Genomic DNA, 10,000 nt, shown 5'->3' with positions numbered 1-10,000 from the left:
CTTTCCTACTTATATAATGTACTGGCGATTAGATTGGCTGGTCTTTAAATAGCCCTCTCTTTGCAGCAGTCTTTGCTTACGGCCATACCAACCTGGCTATGCCCGATCTCGTCTGATCTCGGAAGCTAAGCAGGTTTGAGCCTGGTTAGTACTTGGATGGGAGACCGCCTGGGAATACCAGGTGCTGTAAGCTTTTTGGACATTTTTCACTTAGTATATAATAATTTTGCCAAAAAATAGAGTCAATGCCCGATCTCTGAATATTAGCAGGTTTGGGCCTGGTTAGTACATGGATGGGAGACTGCCTGGGAATACCAGGTGCTGTAAGCTTTTTGGACATTTTTCACTTAGTATATAATAATTTTGCCAAAAAATAGAGTCAATGCCCGATCTCTGAATATTAACAGGTTTGGGCCTGGTTAGTACATGGATGGGAGACTGCCTGGGAATACCAGGTGCTGTAAGCTTTTTGGACATTTTTCACTTAGTATATAATAATTTTGCCAAAAAATAGAGTCAATGCCCGATCTCTGAATCTTAGCAGGTTTAGGTATGGTTAGCACTTTGATGAGAGACTGCCTAGGAATATCAGGTGCTTTAAGCTTTTGGGTTTTCTTTCCTACTTATATAATGTACTGGCGATTAGATTGGCTGGTCTTTAAATAGCCCTCTCTTTGCTGCTGTCTTCGCTTACGGCCATACCAACCTGGCTATGCCCGATCTCGTCTGATCTCGGAAGCTAAGCAGGTTTGGGCCTGGTTAGTACTTGGATGGGAGACCGCCTGGGAATACCAGGTGCTGTAAGCTTTTTGGACATTTTTCACTTAGTATATAATAATTTTGCCAAAAAATAGAGTCAATGCCCGATCTCTGAATATTAACAGGTTTGGGCCTGGTTAGTACATGGATGGGAGACTGCCTGGGAATACCAGGTGCTGTAAGCTTTTTGGACATTTTTCACTTAGTATATAATAATTTTGCCAAAAAATAGAGTCAATGCCCGATCTCTGAATATTAGCAAGGTTTAGGTCTGGTTAGCACTTTGATGAGAGACTGCCTGGGAATACCAGGTGCTTTAATCTCTTTGGAAAATTTCACGAATTATATAATAATCTTTCATTTAAAAAAAAAAAAAAAAAAAAAAAGAGTCAATGCCCGATCTCTGAATCTTAGCAGGTTTAGGTATGGTTAGCACTTTGATGAGAGACTGCCTAGGAATACCAGGTGCTTTAAGCTTTTGGGTTTTCTTTCCTACTTATATAATGTACTGGCGATTAGATTGGCTGGTCTTTAAATAGCCCTCTCTTTTCTGCTGTCTTCGCTTACGGCCATACCAACCTGGCTATGCCCGATCTCGTCTGATCTCGGAAGCTAAGCAGGTTTGGGCCTGGTTAGTACTTGGATGGGAGACCGCCTGGGAATACCAGGTGCTGTAAGCTTTTTGGACATTTTTCACTTAGTATATAATAATTTTGCCAAAAAATAGAGTCAATGCCCGATCTCTGAATATTAGCAGGTTTGGGCCTGGTTAGTACATGGATGGGAGACTGCCTGGGAATACCAGGTGCTTTAATCTGTTTGAAAAATTTCACGAATTATATAATAATCTTTCATTAAAAAAAAAAAAAAAAAAAAAATAGAGTCAATGCCCGATCTCTGAATATTAACAGGTTTGGGCCTGGTTAGTACATGGATGGGAGACTGCCTGGAAATACCAGGTGCTGTAAGCTTTTTGGACATTTTTCACTTAGTATATAATAATTTTGCCAAAAAATAGAGTCAATGCCCGATCTCTGAATATTAACAGGTTTGGGCCTGGTTAGTACATGGATGGGAGACTGCCTGGGAATACCAGGTGCTGTAAGCTTTTTGGACATTTTTCACTTAGTATATAATAATTTTGCCAAAAAATAGAGTCAATGCCCGATCTCTGAATCTTAGCAGGTTTAGGTCTGGTTAGCACTTTGATGAGAGACTGCCTGGGAATACCAGGTGCTTTAATCTCTTTGGAAAATTTCACGAATTATATAATAATCTTTCATTTAAAAAAAAAAATAAAATAAAAAGAGTCAATGCCCGATCTCTGAATCTTAGCAGGTTTAGGTATGGTTAGCACTTTGATGAGAGACTGCCTAGGAATACCAGGTGCTATAAGCTTTTGGGTTTTCTTTCCTACTTATATAATGTACTGGCGATTAGATTGGCTGGTCTTTAAATAGCCCTCTCTTTGCTGCTGTCTTCGCTTACGGCCATACCAACCTGGCTATGCCCGATCTCGTCTGATCTCGGAAGCTAAGCAGGTTTGGGCCTGGTTAGTACATGGATGGGAGACTGCCTGGGAATACCAGGTGCTTTAATCTGTTTGAAAAATTTCACGAATTATATAATAATCTTTCATTAAAAAAAAAAAAAAAAAAAAATAGAGTCAATGCCCGATCTCTGAATATTAGCATGTTTGGGCCTGGTTAGTACATGGATGGGAGACTGCCTGGGAATACCAGGTGCTGTAAGCTTTTTGGACATTTTTCACTTAGTATATAATAATTTTGCCAAAAAATAGAGTCAATGCCCGATCTCTGAATATTAACAAGTTTGGGCCTGGTTAGTACATGGATGGGAGACTGCCTGGGAATACCAGGTGCTGTAAGCTTTTTGGACATTTTTCACTTAGTATATAATAATTTTGCCAAAAAATAGAGTCAATGCCCGATCTCTGAATCTTAGCAGGTTTAGGTATGGTTAGCACTTTGATGATAGACTGCCTAGGAATACCAGGTGCTTTAAGCTTTTGGGTTTTCTTTCCTACTTATATAATGTACTGGCGATTAGATTGGCTGGTCTTTAAATAGCCCTCTCTTTGCTGCTGTCTTCGCGTACGGCCATACCAACCTGGCTATGCCCGATCTCGTCTGATCTCGGAAGCTAAGCAGGTTTGGGCCTGGTTAGTACTTGGATGGGAGACCGCCTGGGAATACCAGGTGCTGTAAGCTTTTTGGACATTTTTCACTTAGTATATAATAATTTTGCCAAAAAATAGAGTCAATGCCCGATCTCTGAATATTAACAGGTTTGGGCCTGGTTAGTACATGGATGGGAGACTGCCTGGGAATACCAGGTGCTGTAAGCTTTTTGGACATTTTTCACTTAGTATATAATAATTTTGCCAAAAAATAGAGTCAATGCCCGATCTCTGAATCTTAGCAGGTTTAGGTCTGGTTAGCACTTTGATGAGAGACTGCCTGGGAATACCAGGTGCTTTAATCTCTTTGGAAAATTTCACGAATTATATAATAATCTTTCATTTAAAAAAAAAAAAAAAAAAAAAAAAAAGAGTCAATGCCCGATCTCTGAATCTTAGCAGGTTTAGGTATGGTTAGCACTTTGATGAGAGACTGCCTAGGAATACCAGGTGCTTTAAGCTTTTGGGTTTTCTTTCCTACTTATATAATGTACTGGCGATTAGATTGGCTGGTCTTTAAATAGCCCTCTCTTTGCAGCAGTCTTTGCTTACGGCCATACCAACCTGGCTATGCCCGATCTCGTCTGATCTCGGAAGCTAAGCAGGTTTGGGCCTGGTTAGTACTTGGATGGGAGACCGCCTGGGAATACCAGGTGCTGTAAGCTTTTTGGACATTTTTCACTTAGTATATAATAATTTTGCCAAAAAATAGAGTCAATGCCCGATCTCTGAATATTAGCAGGTTTGGGCCTGGTTAGTACATGGATGGGAGACTGCCTGGGAATACCAGGTGCTGTAAGCTTTTTGGACATTTTTCACTTAGTATATAATAATTTTGCCAAAAAATAGAGTCAATGCCCGATCTCTGAATATTAACAGGTTTGGGCCTGGTTAGTACATGGATGGGAGACTGCCTGGGAATACCAGGTGCTGTAAGCTTTTTGGACATTTTTCACTTAGTATATAATAATTTTGCCAAAAAATAGAGTCAATGCCCGATCTCTGAATCTTAGCAGGTTTAGGTATGGTTAGCACTTTGATGAGAGACTGCCTAGGAATATCAGGTGCTTTAAGCTTTTGGGTTTTCTTTCCTACTTATATAATGTACTGGCGATTAGATTGGCTGGTCTTTAAATAGCCCTCTCTTTGCTGCTGTCTTCGCTTACGGCCATACCAACCTGGCTATGCCCGATCTCGTCTGATCTCGGAAGCTAAGCAGGTTTGGGCCTGGTTAGTACTTGGATGGGAGACCGCCTGGGAATACCAGGTGCTGTAAGCTTTTTGGACATTTTTCACTTAGTATATAATAATTTTGCCAAAAAATAGAGTCAATGCCCGATCTCTGAATATTAACAGGTTTGGGCCTGGTTAGTACATGGATGGGAGACTGCCTGGGAATACCAGGTGCTGTAAGCTTTTTGGACATTTTTCACTTAGTATATAATAATTTTGCCAAAAAATAGAGTCAATGCCCGATCTCTGAATATTAGCAAGGTTTAGGTCTGGTTAGCACTTTGATGAGAGACTGCCTGGGAATACCAGGTGCTTTAATCTCTTTGGAAAATTTCACGAATTATATAATAATCTTTCATTTAAAAAAAAAAAAAAAAAAAAAAAGAGTCAATGCCCGATCTCTGAATCTTAGCAGGTTTAGGTATGGTTAGCACTTTGATGAGAGACTGCCTAGGAATACCAGGTGCTTTAAGCTTTTGGGTTTTCTTTCCTACTTATATAATGTACTGGCGATTAGATTGGCTGGTCTTTAAATAGCCCTCTCTTTTCTGCTGTCTTCGCTTACGGCCATACCAACCTGGCTATGCCCGATCTCGTCTGATCTCGGAAGCTAAGCAGGTTTGGGCCTGGTTAGTACTTGGATGGGAGACCGCCTGGGAATACCAGGTGCTGTAAGCTTTTTGGACATTTTTCACTTAGTATATAATAATTTTGCCAAAAAATAGAGTCAATGCCCGATCTCTGAATATTAGCAGGTTTGGGCCTGGTTAGTACATGGATGGGAGACTGCCTGGGAATACCAGGTGCTTTAATCTGTTTGAAAAATTTCACGAATTATATAATAATCTTTCATTAAAAAAAAAAAAAAAAAAAAAATAGAGTCAATGCCCGATCTCTGAATATTAACAGGTTTGGGCCTGGTTAGTACATGGATGGGAGACTGCCTGGAAATACCAGGTGCTGTAAGCTTTTTGGACATTTTTCACTTAGTATATAATAATTTTGCCAAAAAATAGAGTCAATGCCCGATCTCTGAATATTAACAGGTTTGGGCCTGGTTAGTACATGGATGGGAGACTGCCTGGGAATACCAGGTGCTGTAAGCTTTTTGGACATTTTTCACTTAGTATATAATAATTTTGCCAAAAAATAGAGTCAATGCCCGATCTCTGAATCTTAGCAGGTTTAGGTCTGGTTAGCACTTTGATGAGAGACTGCCTGGGAATACCAGGTGCTTTAATCTCTTTGGAAAATTTCACGAATTATATAATAATCTTTCATTAAAAAAAAAAAATAAAATAAAAAGAGTCAATGCCCGATCTCTGAATCTTAGCAGGTTTAGGTATGGTTAGCACTTTGATGAGAGACTGCCTAGGAATACCAGGTGCTATAAGCTTTTGGGTTTTCTTTCCTACTTATATAATGTACTGGCGATTAGATTGGCTGGTCTTTAAATAGCCCTCTCTTTGCTGCTGTCTTCGCTTACGGCCATACCAACCTGGCTATGCCCGATCTCGTCTGATCTCGGAAGCTAAGCAGGTTTGGGCCTGGTTAGTACATGGATGGGAGACTGCCTGGGAATACCAGGTGCTTTAATCTGTTTGAAAAATTTCACGAATTATATAATAATCTTTCATTAAAAAAAAAAAAAAAAAAAAATAGAGTCAATGCCCGATCTCTGAATATTAGCATGTTTGGGCCTGGTTAGTACATGGATGGGAGACTGCCTGGGAATACCAGGTGCTGTAAGCTTTTTGGACATTTTTCACTTAGTATATAATAATTTTGCCAAAAAATAGAGTCAATGCCCGATCTCTGAATATTAACAAGTTTGGGCCTGGTTAGTACATGGATGGGAGACTGCCTGGGAATACCAGGTGCTGTAAGCTTTTTGGACATTTTTCACTTAGTATATAATAATTTTGCCAAAAAATAGAGTCAATGCCCGATCTCTGAATCTTAGCAGGTTTAGGTATGGTTAGCACTTTGATGATAGACTGCCTAGGAATACCAGGTGCTTTAAGCTTTTGGGTTTTCTTTCCTACTTATATAATGTACTGGCGATTAGATTGGCTGGTCTTTAAATAGCCCTCTCTTTGCTGCTGTCTTCGCGTACGGCCATACCAACCTGGCTATGCCCGATCTCGTCTGATCTCGGAAGCTAAGCAGGTTTGGGCCTGGTTAGTACTTGGATGGGAGACCGCCTGGGAATACCAGGTGCTGTAAGCTTTTTGGACATTTTTCACTTAGTATATAATAATTTTGCCAAAAAATAGAGTCAATGCCCGATCTCTGAATATTAACAGGTTTGGGCCTGGTTAGTACATGGATGGGAGACTGCCTGGGAATACCAGGTGCTGTAAGCTTTTTGGACATTTTTCACTTAGTATATAATAATTTTGCCAAAAAATAGAGTCAATGCCCGATCTCTGAATCTTAGCAGGTTTAGGTCTGGTTAGCACTTTGATGAGAGACTGCCTGGGAATACCAGGTGCTTTAATCTCTTTGGAAAATTTCACGAATTATATAATAATCTTTCATTTAAAAAAAAAAAAAAAAAAAAAAAAAAGAGTCAATGCCCGATCTCTGAATCTTAGCAGGTTTAGGTATGGTTAGCACTTTGATGAGAGACTGCCTAGGAATACCAGGTGCTTTAAGCTTTTGGGTTTTCTTTCCTACTTATATAATGTACTGGCGATTAGATTGGCTGGTCTTTAAATAGCCCTCTCTTTGCAGCAGTCTTTGCTTACGGCCATACCAACCTGGCTATGCCCGATCTCGTCTGATCTCGGAAGCTAAGCAGGTTTGGGCCTGGTTAGTACTTGGATGGGAGACCGCCTGGGAATACCAGGTGCTGTAAGCTTTTTGGACATTTTTCACTTAGTATATAATAATTTTGCCAAAAAATAGAGTCAATGCCCGATCTCTGAATATTAGCAGGTTTGGGCCTGGTTAGTACATGGATGGGAGACTGCCTGGGAATACCAGGTGCTTTAATCTGTTTGAAAAATTTCACGAATTATATAATAAACTTTCATTAAAAAAAAAAAAAAAAAAAAAAAATAGAGTCAATGCCCGATCTCTGAATATTAACAGGTTTGGGCCTGGTTAGTACATGGATGGGAGACTGCCTGGGAATACCAGGTGCTGTAAGCTTTTTGGACATTTTTCACTTAGTATATAATAATTTTGCCAAAAAATAGAGTCAATGCCCGATCTCTGAATCTTAGCAGGTTTAGGTATGGTTAGCACTTTGATGAGAGACTGCCTAGGAATACCAGGTGCTTTAAGCTTTTGGGTTTTCTTTCCTACTTATATAATGTACTGGCGATTAGATTGGCTGGTCTTTAAATAGCCCTCTCTTTGCTGCTGTCTTCGCTTACGGCCATACCAACCTGGCTATGCCCGATCTCGTCTGATCTCGGAAGCTAAGCAGGTTTGGGCCTGGTTAGTACTTGGATGGGAGACCGCCTGGGAATACCAGGTGCTGTAAGCTTTTTGGACATTTTTCACTTAGTATATAATAATTTTGCCAAAAAATAGAGTCAATGCCCGATCTCTGAATATTAACAGGTTTGGGCCTGGTTAGTACATGGATGGGAGACTGCCTGGGAATACCAGGTGCTGTAAGCTTTTTGGACATTTTTCACTTAGTATATAATAATTTTGCCAAAAAATAGAGTCAATGCCCGATCTCTGAATCTTAGCAGGTTTAGGTCTGGTTAGCACTTTGATGAGAGACTGCCTGGGAATACCAGGTGCTTTAATCTCTTTGGAAAATTTCACGAATTATATAATAATCTTTCATTTAAAAAAAAAAAAAAAAAAAAAAAGAGTCAATGCCCGATCTCTGAATCTTAGCAGGTTTAGGTATGGTTAGCACTTTGATGAGAGACTGCCTAGGAATACCAGGTGCTTTAAGCTTTTGGGTTTTCTTTCCTACTTATATAATGTACTGGCGATTAGATTGGCTGGTCTTTAAATAGCCCTCTCTTTTCTGCTGTCTTCGCTTACGGCCATACCAACCTGGCTATGCCCGATCTCGTCTGATCTCGGAAGCTAAGCAGGTTTGGGCCTGGTTAGTACTTGGATGGGAGACCGCCTGGGAATACCAGGTGCTGTAAGCTTTTTGGACATTTTTCACTTAGTATATAATAATTTTGCCAAAAAATAGAGTCAATGCCCGATCTCTGAATATTAGCAGGTTTGGGCCTGGTTAGTACATGGATGGGAGACTGCCTGGGAATACCAGGTGCTTTAATCTGTTTGAAAAATTTCACGAATTATATAATAATCTTTCATTAAAAAAAAAAAAAAAAAAAAAATAGAGTCAATGCCCGATCTCTGAATATTAACAGGTTTGGGCCTGGTTAGTACATGGATGGGAGACTGCCTGGAAATACCAGGTGCTGTAAGCTTTTTGGACATTTTTCACTTAGTATATAATAATTTTGCCAAAAAATAGAGTCAATGCCCGATCTCTGAATATTAACAGGTTTGGGCCTGGTTAGTACATGGATGGGAGACTGCCTGGGAATACCAGGTGCTGTAAGCTTTTTGGACATTTTTCACTTAGTATATAATAATTTTGCCAAAAAATAGAGTCAATGCCCGATCTCTGAATCTTAGCAGGTTTAGGTCTGGTTAGCACTTTGATGAGAGACTGCCTGGGAATACCAGGTGCTTTAATCTCTTTGGAAAATTTCACGAATTATATAATAATCTTTCATTAAAAAAAAAAAATAAAATAAAAAGAGTCAATGCCCGATCTCTGAATCTTAGCAGGTTTAGGTATGGTTAGCACTTTGATGAGAGACTGCCTAGGAATACCAGGTGCTATAAGCTTTTGGGTTTTCTTTCCTACTTATATAATGTACTGGCGATTAGATTGGCTGGTCTTTAAATAGCCCTCTCTTTGCTGCTGTCTTCGCTTACGGCCATACCAACCTGGCTATGCCCGATCTCGTCTGATCTCGGAAGCTAAGCAGGTTTGGGCCTGGTTAGTACATGGATGGGAGACTGCCTGGGAATACCAGGTGCTTTAATCTGTTTGAAAAATTTCACGAATTATATAATAATCTTTCATTAAAAAAAAAAAAAAAAAAAAATAGAGTCAATGCCCGATCTCTGAATATTAGCATGTTTGGGCCTGGTTAGTACATGGATGGGAGACTGCCTGGGAATACCAGGTGCTGTAAGCTTTTTGGACATTTTTCACTTAGTATATAATAATTTTGCCAAAAAATAGAGTCAATGCCCGATCTCTGAATATTAACAAGTTTGGGCCTGGTTAGTACATGGATGGGAGACTGCCTGGGAATACCAGGTGCTGTAAGCTTTTTGGACATTTTTCACTTAGTATATAATAATTTTGCCAAAAAATAGAGTCAATGCCCGATCTCTGAATCTTAGCAGGTTTAGGTATGGTTAGCACTTTGATGATAGACTGCCTAGGAATACCAGGTGCTTTAAGCTTTTGGGTTTTCTTTCCTACTTATATAATGTACTGGCGATTAGATTGGCTGGTCTTTAAATAGCCCTCTCTTTGCTGCTGTCTTCGCGTACGGCCATACCAACCTGGCTATGCCCGATCTCGTCTGATCTCGGAAGCTAAGCAGGTTTGGGCCTGGTTAGTACTTGGATGGGAGACCGCCTGGGAATACCAGGTGCTGTAAGCTTTTTGGACATTTTTCACTTAGTATATAATAATTTTGCCAAAAAATAGAGTCAATGCCCGATCTCTGAATATTAACAGGTTTGGGCCTGGTTAGTACATGGATGGGAGACTGCCTGGGAATACCAGGTGCT

The 10,000-nt window shown here is 40.0% G+C and overlaps 15 non-coding genes across 15 annotated transcripts; all 15 read left to right on the top strand.

The window, feature by feature from the left end:
• Nucleotides 1–74: 74 nt before the first annotated feature.
• On the top strand, nucleotides 75–193 carry LOC127999317 (5S ribosomal RNA). The gene has a single exon (XR_008172137.1). It is a non-coding gene; the product is annotated as a 5S ribosomal RNA (ribosomal RNA).
• Nucleotides 194–688: 495 nt separating this feature from the next.
• LOC128007776 (5S ribosomal RNA) lies at nucleotides 689–807 on the top strand. Its single transcript, XR_008179526.1, has one exon. It is a non-coding gene; the product is annotated as a 5S ribosomal RNA (ribosomal RNA).
• Nucleotides 808–1,320: 513 nt separating this feature from the next.
• Nucleotides 1,321–1,439, top strand: LOC128007775 (5S ribosomal RNA). Its single transcript, XR_008179525.1, has one exon. It is a non-coding gene; the product is annotated as a 5S ribosomal RNA (ribosomal RNA).
• Nucleotides 1,440–2,241: 802 nt separating this feature from the next.
• LOC128006201 (5S ribosomal RNA) lies at nucleotides 2,242–2,360 on the top strand. Its single transcript, XR_008178831.1, has one exon. It is a non-coding gene; the product is annotated as a 5S ribosomal RNA (ribosomal RNA).
• A 511-nt stretch (nucleotides 2,361–2,871) lies between these two features.
• On the top strand, nucleotides 2,872–2,990 carry LOC127997644 (5S ribosomal RNA). Its single transcript, XR_008170507.1, has one exon. It is a non-coding gene; the product is annotated as a 5S ribosomal RNA (ribosomal RNA).
• Nucleotides 2,991–3,505: 515 nt separating this feature from the next.
• Nucleotides 3,506–3,624, top strand: LOC128007774 (5S ribosomal RNA). Its single transcript, XR_008179524.1, has one exon. It is a non-coding gene; the product is annotated as a 5S ribosomal RNA (ribosomal RNA).
• Nucleotides 3,625–4,119: 495 nt separating this feature from the next.
• Nucleotides 4,120–4,238, top strand: LOC128007772 (5S ribosomal RNA). Its single transcript, XR_008179523.1, has one exon. It is a non-coding gene; the product is annotated as a 5S ribosomal RNA (ribosomal RNA).
• A 513-nt stretch (nucleotides 4,239–4,751) lies between these two features.
• LOC128007771 (5S ribosomal RNA) lies at nucleotides 4,752–4,870 on the top strand. Its single transcript, XR_008179522.1, has one exon. It is a non-coding gene; the product is annotated as a 5S ribosomal RNA (ribosomal RNA).
• Nucleotides 4,871–5,672: 802 nt separating this feature from the next.
• LOC128006200 (5S ribosomal RNA) lies at nucleotides 5,673–5,791 on the top strand. Its single transcript, XR_008178830.1, has one exon. It is a non-coding gene; the product is annotated as a 5S ribosomal RNA (ribosomal RNA).
• A 511-nt stretch (nucleotides 5,792–6,302) lies between these two features.
• On the top strand, nucleotides 6,303–6,421 carry LOC127997643 (5S ribosomal RNA). The gene has a single exon (XR_008170506.1). It is a non-coding gene; the product is annotated as a 5S ribosomal RNA (ribosomal RNA).
• Nucleotides 6,422–6,936: 515 nt separating this feature from the next.
• Nucleotides 6,937–7,055, top strand: LOC128007769 (5S ribosomal RNA). The gene has a single exon (XR_008179520.1). It is a non-coding gene; the product is annotated as a 5S ribosomal RNA (ribosomal RNA).
• Nucleotides 7,056–7,569: 514 nt separating this feature from the next.
• LOC128007768 (5S ribosomal RNA) lies at nucleotides 7,570–7,688 on the top strand. Its single transcript, XR_008179519.1, has one exon. It is a non-coding gene; the product is annotated as a 5S ribosomal RNA (ribosomal RNA).
• A 512-nt stretch (nucleotides 7,689–8,200) lies between these two features.
• Nucleotides 8,201–8,319, top strand: LOC128007767 (5S ribosomal RNA). The gene has a single exon (XR_008179516.1). It is a non-coding gene; the product is annotated as a 5S ribosomal RNA (ribosomal RNA).
• An 802-nt stretch (nucleotides 8,320–9,121) lies between these two features.
• On the top strand, nucleotides 9,122–9,240 carry LOC128006199 (5S ribosomal RNA). Its single transcript, XR_008178829.1, has one exon. It is a non-coding gene; the product is annotated as a 5S ribosomal RNA (ribosomal RNA).
• A 511-nt stretch (nucleotides 9,241–9,751) lies between these two features.
• On the top strand, nucleotides 9,752–9,870 carry LOC127997642 (5S ribosomal RNA). The gene has a single exon (XR_008170505.1). It is a non-coding gene; the product is annotated as a 5S ribosomal RNA (ribosomal RNA).
• The last annotated feature ends 130 nt before the right edge of the window (nucleotides 9,871–10,000 follow it).

Source organism: Carassius gibelio, chromosome B22 (genome assembly GCF_023724105.1).
Source record: "Carassius gibelio isolate Cgi1373 ecotype wild population from Czech Republic chromosome B22, carGib1.2-hapl.c, whole genome shotgun sequence".
NCBI classification, from domain to species: Eukaryota; Metazoa; Chordata; class Actinopteri; order Cypriniformes; family Cyprinidae; genus Carassius; species Carassius gibelio.
Note: the sequence above shows the minus strand (reverse complement) of the source record. Positions and strands in the feature narration are given on the sequence as shown.